The 12,417-nt window shown below is 36.5% G+C and overlaps 1 pseudogene; it reads left to right on the top strand.

Annotated features, from left to right (window-relative positions):
* Nucleotides 1–900: 900 nt before the first annotated feature.
* LOC146916888 (uncharacterized) lies at nucleotides 901–2,369 on the top strand (annotated as a pseudogene).
* The last annotated feature ends 10,048 nt before the right edge of the window (nucleotides 2,370–12,417 follow it).

Below are 12,417 nucleotides of genomic sequence, written 5' to 3'. Positions count from 1 at the left end.
CTTTGTGCTCACACGTTGAAGAGCCTATTATGCTCATTTGTTGTTGATTGGTACCACATGCATTTGCATATCAAGAAGTTTCATGATGTTTAAGTTGTCAAGTTGTTGAGTTGATAGAGTTGCATGGTCTAAGATGAGTTGTGTTGTCAAGTTGTTGTTGAGTTGATAGAGTTGCATGGTCAAAGATGAGTTGTGTCGTCAAGTTGAGTGTTAAGTTGATTATGATTTGTGATGAAAATTAGTAACGATATTTGATGATTGTATTTGTTATGAAATGAAAAATATACTGATTGTTAATTGTTGACATGTTATTAATGTTTAAGTTGTTAAATGCATTTTATTGGATTATATGCTTAATGTATTGATTATGAAATCTCACCCCTTCTGCGTATATGTTGCCTCGACCGTGGGTAATGTGCAGGTAATAAAGATTAGAGGCGTTCATGAGTGGACTCTCAGTTGGTGTCTAGGTGCTCTGATACGTAACTGGATGGGGGCTTGCTTTTACTTCTATTCCTTACGTGTCTCTTTTATGAGCTAATTTATGAGATTTTTCAATAAGGCCTGCGTGCCAAGACTTTTAAATGTTGAACTATTTTCCGCTGCAATAGTTTAAGATTTTTCATGATGTTGAATTTGAAGGATAATTATTATTATCCATTTTATGATTTAAATGAAGTATGTGACATTCCGTTGTGATCAAAATACTCTGATCTTAAATGAAATTTTATGTTGGGAAAACGGGGTGTTACAATTGGTATCAGAGCAGGTCGGTCCGTCCGGCCAAGTAGTGAGTCGAGTTGTGTCTTTAGGAGTTGGAATACCACTATTATGATATTGTAAATGTTGTGTGTTGTGCAAAGAAGATACCTGGAGGCTGCGAATCTTATTTGCTATAAGAGGACTAGAATGGCTGGAAGAAATTATGCTGCGATTGCTGCTGCTTTGGAAGCTGTAGCCCAAGCTGTGGGACAACATCCAAATGCTGGTGCGAATGCTGATGTGAGAATGTTGGAGACCTTTCTGAGAAATCATCCTCCTACCTTCAAAGGAAGGTACGACCCTGATGGAGCACAGACGTGGCTCAAGGAGGTTGAGAGAATTTTCAGAGTTATGCAATGTACTGATGATCAGAAGGTGCGTTTTGGAACGCATATGCTGGCTGAGGAAGCTGATGACTGGTGGGTGAGCCTCCAACCTACCCTAGAGCAGGATGACGCAGTTATTACTTGGGCTGTGTTTAAGAGAGAATTCCTAAACAGATATTTTCCTGAGGATGTTCGCGGGAGAAAAGAGATCGAGTTCCTTGAGCTAAAGCAAGGAAACATGTCGGTGACAGAGTATGCAGCAAAGTTTGTGGAGCTGGCTCAGTTCTATCCACACTACACGGGGGACAATGCTGAGTTCTCCAAGTGTATCAAGTTTGAGAATGGTTTGCGTGCTGATATTAAGCGAGCCATTGGTTACCAACAGATTCGTGACTTTTCTGCTTTGGTGAGCAGATACAGAATCTATGAAGATGACAGCAAAGCTCATTATAAGATTATGAGTGAGAAGAGGGGTAAGGGCCAACAAAGTCGCCCAAAGCCTTACAGTGCTCCTGCTGACAAAGGAAAAGGAAGAGCTAATGATGAGAGGAGGTCTAATAAGAAGGATGCTGGTGCTGAGGTTGTTTGTTACACTTGTGGCGAGAAAGGCCATAAGAGTAATGCTTGTACTAAGGATATTAAACGGTGTTTTCGTTGTGGCAGTAAAGGACATACACTTGCAGAATGTAAGCATGCGGACATTGTGTGTTTTAACTGCAAAGAAGAGGGTCATATTGGGTCTCAGTGTACGAATCCGAAGAAGACTCAGACTAGAGGGAAAGTGTTTGCGTTGACTGGTACTCATACTAAAAATGAGGATCGCTTGATCAGAGGTACTTGTTATATTAACAATACTCCTTTAGTTGCTATTATTGATACTGGTGCTACACATTGTTTTGTTGCTTTTGATTGTGCTTCTAAGTTGGGTCTTGCTGTGTCTGATATGAGTGGAGAAATGGTCGTCGAAACTCCAGCTAAGGATTCGGTGACTACTTCTCTTGTTTGTTTACGATGTCCTTTGTCTATGTTTGATCGTGACTTTGAGATTGATTTAGTTTGTCTGCCTCTGAGTGGAATGGATGTAATTCTTGGTATGAACTGGTTAGAGTACAACCATGTTCTCATTAATTGTTTTAGTAAGTCGGTGCGTTTCTCTTCTGCTGAAGAGGAAAGTGGAGCAGAATTTTTGTCTACTAAGCAGCTGAAGCAATTAGAACGTGATGGGATCTTGATGTTTTCCTTGATGGCATCCTTATCTTTGGAGAATCAAGCAGTGATTGATAAGTTGCAGGTGGTGTGTGATTTTCCTGAAGTTTTCCCTGATGAAATCCCTGATGTACCACCAGAAAGAGAAGTTGATTTTTCTATTGACCTTGTTCCGGGAACGAAGCCTGTGTCTATGACACCTTACCGTATGTCAGCTTCTGAGTTGGCTGAGTTGAAGAAACAGTTGGAGGAATTGCTAGATAAGAAGTTCATTAGACCGAGTGTTTCACCTTGGGGAGCGCCGGTATTGTTGGTTAAGAAGAAAGATGGAAGTATGAGGTTGTGCATTGATTATCGACAACTGAATAAAGTAACTATAAAGAATAGATATCCACTTCCTAGAATTGACGATTTGATGGACCAGCTGGTGGGTGCACGTGTGTTCAGCAAGATTGATTTAAGGTCAGGTTATCATCAGATTAAAGTAAAAGATGAAGACATGCAGAAGACGGCCTTTAGGACGCGATATGGTTATTATGAATATAAGGTGATGCCTTTTGGTGTGAGTAACGCGCCTGGCGTGTTTATGGAGTATATGAATCGCATTTTCCATGCATTTTTGGATCGCTTTGTGGTTGTGTTCATCGATGATATTTTGATTTACTCTAAGACAGAAGAAGAACATGCAGAACATTTGAAAATCGTTTTGCAAGTGCTGAAAGAGAAGAAGTTGTATGCTAAATTGTCTAAGTGTGAATTCTGGTTGAACGAGGTAAGTTTTCTGGGCCATGTTATTTCTGGTAGTGGTATTGCAGTCGATCCATCTAAAGTTGAAGCAGTATCACAATGGGAGACTCCTAAGTCAGTTACAGAGATTAGAAGCTTTTTGGGTTTGGCAGGATACTACCGAAGATTTATAGAAGGATTTTCTAAGTTAGCACTTCCGTTAACACAGTTGACGTGTAAAGGTAAAACCTTTGTGTGGGATGTTCATTGTGAGAACAGTTTTAATGAATTGAAGAAGCGTTTGACGACGGCTCCAGTTTTGATTTTGCCAAAACCTGATGAACCTTTTGCGATGTATTGTGATGCGTCCAAATTGGGCTTAGGCGGTGTGCTTATGCAAGATGGTAAAGTTGTTGCTTATGCATCAAGACAGTTGAGAACTCATGAACGAAACTATCCTACTCATGACCTTGAATTAGCTGCAGTCGTATTTGTCCTTAAGATTTGGAGACACTACTTGTATGGTTCGAGATTCGAGGTGTTTAGTGATCACAAGAGCTTGAAGTATTTGTTTGATCAGAAAGAATTGAATATGCGACAGCGACGGTGGCTCGAATTGTTGAAGGATTATGACTTTAGTTTGAATTACCATCCGGGTAAAGCTAATGTTGTTGCGGATGCCTTAAGTAGGAAGAGTTTACATATGTCTGCTATGATGGTGAAGGAATTTGAATTACTTGAACAGTTTAGAGATATGAGCTTAGTTTGTGAAATGTCGTCTCGGAGCGTTAAGTTAGGAATGCTGAAAATTGATAATGATTTCTTGAAAAGTATTAGAGATGCACAGAAGGTTGATGTTAAGTTTGTGGACTTGTTGGTTGCTAGTAATCAAACTGAAGATGGTGACTTTAAAGTCGATGATCAAGGTGTGTTGAGGTTCCGAGGTAGGATTTGTATTCCAGACAATGATGAGATAAAAAGGATGATTCTGGAAGAGAGTCATAGGAGTAGCTTGAGCATTCATCCGGGAGCTACAAAGATGTATCATGATTTAAAGAAGCTGTTTTGGTGGTCAGGATTGAAACGTGATGTGGCACAATTTGTGTACTCTTGTTTGATTTGTCAGAAGTCGAAGGTAGAGCATCAGAAACCTGCTGGGTTGATGACACCGTTAGATGTACCAGAATGGAAATGGGATAGTATATCCATGGATTTTGTGACGAGTTTGCCAAATACTCCTAAAGGGAATGACGCAATTTGGGTGATTGTTGACAGATTGACGAAGTCGGCACACTTCCTTCCGATTAATATTAGTTTTTCTGTGGCTCAGTTGGCAGATATTTATATTCGAGACATTGTGAAGCTGCATGGTGTTCCTTCGAGCATTGTGTCAGATAGAGACCCACAATTTACTTCTAGATTTTGGAAGAGTTTGCAAGAGGCTTTAGGTTCTAAGTTGAGATTGAGTTCGGCTTATCATCCTCAGACAGATGGTCAGTCGGAAAGAACGATTCAGTCACTTGAGGATTTGTTGAGAGTATGTGTGCTTGAGCAAGGTGGAACTTGGGATAGTCATCTTCCGTTGATAGAGTTCACTTATAATAACAGCTATCATTCAAGTATTGGGATGGCATCTTTCGAGGCTTTGTATGGTCGGAGGTGTAGGACTCCGTTGTGTTGGTTTGAGACAGGTGAAAGTGTGGTTTTAGGACCAGAAATTGTTCAACAGACTACTGAGAAGGTGAAAACGATTCAAGAGAAGATGAAAGCGTCGCAGAGTCGACAGAAGAGTTACCATGATAAGCGTAAGAAAGACCTTGAGTTTCAAGAGGGAGACCATGTGTTCTTGAGAGTTACTCCAACGACCGGTGTTGGTCGTGCATTGAAGTCAAAGAAGTTGACTCCAAAGTTTATTGGTCCTTATCAGATATCTGAGAGAATTGGCACGGTGGCTTATAGAGTTGGCTTACCACCGCATTTATCGAATTTGCACGATGTGTTTCATGTGTCGCAGCTGAGGAAATATGTTCCAGACCCGTCCCATGTGATTCAGAGTGATGATGTGCAAGTTAGAGACAACCTTACGGTAGAGACCTTACCCATTAGGATTGATGATCGCAAGATGAAGACGTTGAGAGGCAAGGAGATACCTCTAGTGAGAGTTGTTTGGAGTGGAACGACTGGTGAAAGCCTGACATGGGAGCTAGAGAGTAAGATGATGGAGTCTTATCCAGAGTTGTTTGCTTGAGGTAAATTTTCGAGGACGAAAATTCTATAAGTTGGGGAGAGTTGTAACGCCCGTCTTAATTATTTGATTATTTAAAAAATATATTTATATATATGATTTAAGTGATTTTCATGACTGATAAGTGTGAATTTTATGATGCATGAAGTTGAGTGGTTATATGATTTATAAATGAATTATGAGGGATATTTTGTTGTGGTGAAGTTGTTATGTTGTTATGACTTATTTTATTATTAAATAAAATAAGATTTGATAAATAAAATAAAAATATTAAAAATTGGGCTGTGTTGTGAGATGAGCAATTAGTAGTGATAAGAGTAATTAGGAGAAATAAATAGACAACAAAAGTTAGAAAACAGAATACGTACGTTTTTGGAGAAAAAGAGAGAAAAGTCAGAAAGAGAGAAGAACCAAAGGAGGGCTGCGATTCTGCTATTATCAGGTAAGGGTGAGACTAATTTTCAATATTATTAAGGGTATAATTCTATAGGATGAATTTAGCATGATTAGGTTAAGTTTTGGTGAGAATTGAGAATTAGGTTTAGGATCAATTTTGATGAATGAATCAAGAACAGATGTTAGATTGATGCAAAATTAGTGTACAGACCTTAGATATGACTTAAGATGATAATTAGATGCTATTTGGATGAAGGAATCATGAATATAGGTGAAAAGTTGTGATTTTTAGGTTTCTGGCCGTACTGACATTCATCGCTCGCATCTGCGAGCAAGAACACTCGCAACTGCGAGCTAGAACCCAGAGCTCGCAACTGCGAGTGACCTGTAAGCTCGCAACTGCGAGCAGAATAACTCGCCACTGCGAGTAAAGACTTAGGACCCAGAATGCACGCTTTGCTCGCCATTGCGAGCAAAGTTACTTGCAACTGCGAGTTAGGCTGTTAGTTGCCCAAAATTGTCCCGATGCGATCCTTTCGCACGTATAGTCTTGAGCTGACCTTTGAAGTAAGAATGAGGGTGATTTAGAATGTTTCCAGATGTTACAGAAGTCTGTTTATATGACTGAAATGATTAGTAATGTTGCATGAATAATGTCATGATGTTTTATGATATTTATGTTGATGTAATCCATTCCTTAAATGATGTTGAGATATTCCAACACTGTTATATGTTGTAAACCTGTTGCTGTTCATTGCTGCTGACCTTTAAAAGTCTTGAAATTGCATGAGTCGGTCTATGTTGCAAGAAATTAAGAAGTTGTCCATGATTATGAGTCGTATGAGTCGTTCATGATGTCGTCTAAGTTGCTGGAAGTTTGAGTTCATTGCATACTCATTAAAGTTGGGGGCTTTAGGCCCGGCAGCCTTTGTGCTCATTAAAGTTGGGGGCTTTAGGCCCGGCAGCCTTTGTGCTCATTAAAGTTGGGGGCTTTAGGCCCGGCAGCCTTTGTGCTCACACGTTGAAGAGCCTATTATGCTCATTTGTTGTTGATTGGTACCACATGCATTTGCATATCAAGAAGTTTCATGATGTTTAAGTTGTCAAGTTGTTGAGTTGATAGAGTTGCATGGTCTAAGATGAGTTGTGTTGTCAAGTTGTTGTTGAGTTGATAGAGTTGCATGGTCAAAGATGAGTTGTGTCGTCAAGTTGAGTGTTAAGTTGATTATGATTTGTGATGAAAATTAGTAATGATATTTGATGATTGTATTTGTTATGAAATGAAAAATATATTGATTGTTAATTGTTGACATGTTATTAATGTTTAAGTTGTTAAATGCATTTTATTGGATTATATGCTTAATGTATTGATTATGAAATCTCACCCCTTCTGCGTATATGTTGCCTCGACCGTGGGTAATGTGCAGGTAATAAAGATTAGAGGCGTTCATGAGTGGACTCTCAGTTGGTGTCTAGGTGCTCTGATACGTAACGGGATGGGGGCTTGCTTTTACTTCTATTCCTTACGTGTCTCTTTTATGAGCTAATTTATGAGATTTTTCAATAAGGCCTGCGTGCCAAGACTTTTAAATGTTGAACTATTTTCCGCTGCAATAGTTTAAGATTTTTCATGATGTTGAATTTGAAGGATAATTATTATTATCCATTTTATGATTTAAATGAAGTATGTGACATTCCGTTGTGATCAAAATACTCTGATCTTAAATGAAATTTTATGTTGGGAAAACGGGGTGTTACAGTTTTGGGTTTTGATCTGAAAATTTGGGAGAGAGAAAGTGAAATGTGTTTGTGATGATGTGTAATAGAATGAATGGTGATTCTGACTTTGACTGATGAAGTGGCCTTTTATAGGCTGCCACTTGTGCAATCTGGACCAATAAGACACTGCCACGTGGCATAACTAACTCTTGGACAAAAAATCTGTAGAATGAACAAACAAAAGGACCCAAATGCAAATGACAAGACTAAAAGGACTAAAATGTAAAAAATTAACTAAAATTGGTAAAAAAAAAACGTAAATTGAAAATAACGTAAAGTGAAACGATTAAAAATAACAAAACGGACTAAAATGAACCAATTATTTAAATGAGGTACTTTAAAGTAACCTCTCTCTGCCAAAATTTTGTGTGAAAAGACCAAAATGCCCCTAGGGACTAAAACGACTCAAAACGATTCAAATGCAATTTTAAGATGATTTTTGACATGGAATTAGAGCAAGAGTTTATGCAAGCAAAATTAAAAGACTCAGAGACAATTTTTAAGGATTAAACAGGGTTTTAACACAGGAAATGACTGAAATGCCCCTAGGGGCTAAACTGACTCAAAATGACTTCAACTGCAATTCTTAAAATGGATTTTGACATAGAATTGAAATAGAGACTTACTCAAACAAATTGAAAAGACTCAAACAATTTTTAAAGGACTAAAATGAGTTTGAATGCAGGAAATGACTAAAATACCCTTTTTCATGAATTTAGCAAGTAATATTGAAATAAGATGCAGAGAAAGATGCAATTGATCAGAGACATATCAAATGACTTGAAATGCAAGAAAAGAAGAATTGAGCTAGTATTTTTAGGTCCAAAATTAGGGTATAACAGTTCTGGCTTCACCCATGTGGCTTGATTCAGCAGCGTTGTTGAGGTTCATCTGGCTTTTCAAGGCTTCCTCCTTCACTTTTTCTGTCTTCTCTAATATTCGATTGACGTGGCTTTCAATACTTCCCTGCAACTCTGCTACCGACAAGGTATCGGTATCGTGGGACTCTAATATCGTAGTCACCACATGATCAAACTTCATCGGCATGGTGCGTAGAATTTTCTCCACCACCTTGCTATCCGGAATATCTTCTCCATACACTCTCATCTTGTTGACAAGATTTATAACACGAGTAAAATATTGTTCCACTGTTTCAGAACTGGACATTTCGTACCTTTCATATTCTCTACGCAGAGATTGCAGCTTTGATTTTTGAGCTTTCTCTACTCCTTTGTGTGACAGCTTCAATATGTCCCACGCTTCTTTCGAAGTCTTCGCATTTGCTATTCTGCCAAAAATCGAATAATCTATTCCTTGAAGAATTTGAGATAGTGCCAGCTGGTCCTTCCTACGAGTAAGTTCATCAGCTCCTTGTTGTAAACCTGACTCCACATAGCTCCAAATGTTGTGAGCTTTTAGATGTGTTGTCATCATAAATTCCCAATAATTGAAGTCTAATTCAGAATTCAATTTGGGACCGGACCAAACGATATTGAAATTATTGTTTGACATATCTCTCTCAGAATATGCTTACAATAATTTCGACACAATGAGAACTCTTTTGTTCCTCACACATGCAGACTATTTTTGACACAGTGAGAACTATTTTGTTCCTCACACACTCAAACTATTTTTGACGCTGACACTTTGCAGGACCTAACCCGCTCTGATACCAACTTGATATCAGTGGGAAATATAAGCAAATTAACATAAGCACACTAACATAGAGAGAACAGAGGAGAGACTTTGTATTTTGAACTCTTATATTTCATTCATAAAACTTGATACAACTTGATATATATTACAATGGTACAAGCATGGCCTTTTATAGGCAAAATACTAAGACTATTCTTAATGACTAAGCATACTGAGCTTCCAAGTAATTATACAAACATAAGACACCTAGTATCCATGTGTTGCTCTTTATACAACTCTTAATTGTTAAGTAAACTTAATGGACAAGTAAGTTACTAATAGCTAAGTATTAGTGTTCAATTCAAACTTTGCAACTTAAGTGGCAATCTTATCTCATAAGCCACATCATGCTTCTAAAATCTTCTAGATTATGCTTGATTTAATTTTCTAACATCCTTCTATCATTACAAATGCAATTGAACAACTTGGAAACAATTTTAGAGGAAAGATGAAGGTCTTTTGTTTTTCAAAACCTGTAAATTTAGATATTATTATCTAGACAAAATACTTGACCATTCCTACTTGACCATAATCGAGGCACAAGTAGAGATACTTTCTCGAGAATGGCAAAAAAATGGTTGCAATTTGACAGAGAAAACGAAACCAGTGGTGGAGGCACGGTTGTTGCAACCCGGAGTAGGGATTTGCAATAGAGAGATCATAGTAGAGGAATCCATGGACATTTCATATACCATGTTAGAAATTGAACTAGGGTTAGAATTGGGATTGAGATTCATATTCAATAACAGAGAGTAGAAGAGATTATTCAAAATGATTCAAAACTTGTTATTTCATTTTGTGATTGTTGAATATTATTTTGAGTTGAGATTTGTCTATAACTATAACTAACTCTATAACTTTGTAAAAAACAACACACAAAGACAAAATCTTTGTGTTGGGACATTGATGTGAAGATGGAAAGAAATTGGAAAGTTGGAAGATTAAACACCAAGTAATTAAACTTTGATATAGTGTTGTGTGAATTGAAAAAATAGAGTGTGGGGGTCCCACATAAAATAGAACACACACATTAGTAGTGTTTAAATAATGGTATTTAATTTTAAATACCTGATAATGATGAAAATAATAATTATTATTATTCTCTATTCATGGATATTGTCATACCCCATTTTTTGACCTAACCAAAGCTTTCTTTCTCCTCATTTTCTAAAAAAAAATTCAAAAAAGTCAACATTTACCAAGGTCAACTGTTGACCGAAGTCAACCTTTGACCAAGGTCAACGGTTGACCAAAAGTCAACTTTTCAAAACAAACCATTTTTTTTTCACTCCAAATGCATTCTTATTAATGTTTTTCAATTAGTTACTTGTTTTACAAGTTAACTTCAAATTTTATTTTATTTTTATGCATTTTTATTTTGTTACTTCATTCTCAAGAAAACTCAATTTCATTACACTTAACATTCCAATTTCAATTCCTATCATTTTTATTACATTTCTAATCACAAAAATTACAAACTTTACACCATTTTATTTTATTATTTTCAATGTCACAAAATTCATTTTCAAAAATTCAAAAAAAAACACTAACTTTAACAAATTCACACAAAATGCACATTCCACTCCCATTTCATTTCTTTCCCCACAAATTGTGCATTTAGATTCTTCTTCACATATAACAACTCATCATTATCCAACACATCATCACTCACCACCAAAAAATCATCCCAAAAAGTTCCAAAAACTCATTTTTTTGCAAAATTCCAAACTACCCTTTCTTACCCACCACTTAACCTAATTTTTGCACTCTTGGTGACCAAGTCACTCCCTCTATAAGTACCCAACAACTCATAGATAGAAGGGGCCGAAATTTTGAGAGGCCAAAATCACCATTTTCATCAAAAATTCCAAAAACACTTCCAACAATCAAAAACACTCAAAAACACTTCCAACAAAATCACAATTCTTCAAATAAAAATCACAATTTCGTGAAAAACTCAATAAAAATCACAATTCTTCAAATAAAATTCCAAAATCACAATTCTTCAACCAAAAGTTCATAAACACTTCCAACAAACCAAAAACACTCAAAAACTCAAGAAAAACCATCCAAATTCGTGAATTCAAAACCACAATTTCTCAAGAAAAAGTGATAGTGAGTTAGACCATTTAAAGGCTCAATTAAGGTGGGTTTTGATGTTTTTATACCCCTGGAGTTGTTATGATGCTTTCCCTTTAATCATTTTTGCTTAATTCACTGTTTTTTTTAGTTTTATTTTTTTGGGTCAAAACTTTTTTCTCACTTTTCTCTCTATACAAACATTCACTGTGAAAGCTAAGCTTAGATTCATGATCAGCATGAAAATCCAAGCAAATGGTATTTTAGTTTGTGAGATTTGGTGAAGAATTGAGATTTTAATTTTTGAAGCTTGATGTGGTGTTGTTGTTGTTCATATGTGGTTAGAGGAAGAAGAAGGAGTTGACCTCCTTCCTTCCTTGTTGACCACGGGTCCCACCTGCCTTTTTGTCCCATATGCAGTTTCTGTTTGCACCCCCAACAGTGCTTCTGCACCCCCTGCATGCTTGTTTTATTTTTTAAAAAAAATCGTTAAAATGATTCATACATTTCTTTTTTTTTTTAATTACCTCATGCATTTTAATTGTCTTGTTTAAATATTTTACTTGTGAATTTGGCTTTATTTCATGCTTTGCTTTAAAATTTTAACATCATTGCATTTCATTCTAGTATATGATGCATTTAAATTTCTCACTACCTTACTCTATCGTGATTGCTTTAATTTTAGTACCTATTCATGCATTTCTTTTCCTATTGCAAAGCCCCATGATATTAGTGTGTATAACTAGGAAATGGATGTATATTTTTTACCATTGGTTTGTAGCTTGGCAAAGAGGTCATAGAATGTATCTAGGAATTTTTGTAATAATGTAGGTAACACAAGCACCGACACTTGCACCGACACCATATCACTTTATTTATCGCTTTATCTCGCTTTATTTTTTCCGTCGTTACGTTAACTTACCGGTAGTTTAGAAAAATATCTTTTATCTCAAAAATCAAAGAAGCAAAAGTCAAATTATTTTTCTTAATAAACCTTGGATCCAAATCCAAGAGATTTTTCCTTTATTTTCTTATTCAAATTCCTAAATGAATCTTAATTAAACTTAGACTAAATTTCTCAAATAAAATGAAACAACCTCACTTCTATTTTATTCTTCTATACCTTGAGGTCTCGCAATCCTTCTAAAAATCATTTTCAAAAGTAATTAAAATCAACCTAACCCACAAAAAATATTTTGAGAG

This window comes from Medicago sativa, chromosome 6 (assembly GCF_051527215.1).
Source record: "Medicago sativa cultivar Bolivia chromosome 6, Bolivia_mono, whole genome shotgun sequence".
NCBI classification, from domain to species: domain Eukaryota; kingdom Viridiplantae; phylum Streptophyta; class Magnoliopsida; order Fabales; family Fabaceae; genus Medicago; species Medicago sativa.
Note: the sequence above shows the minus strand (reverse complement) of the source record. Positions and strands in the feature narration are given on the sequence as shown.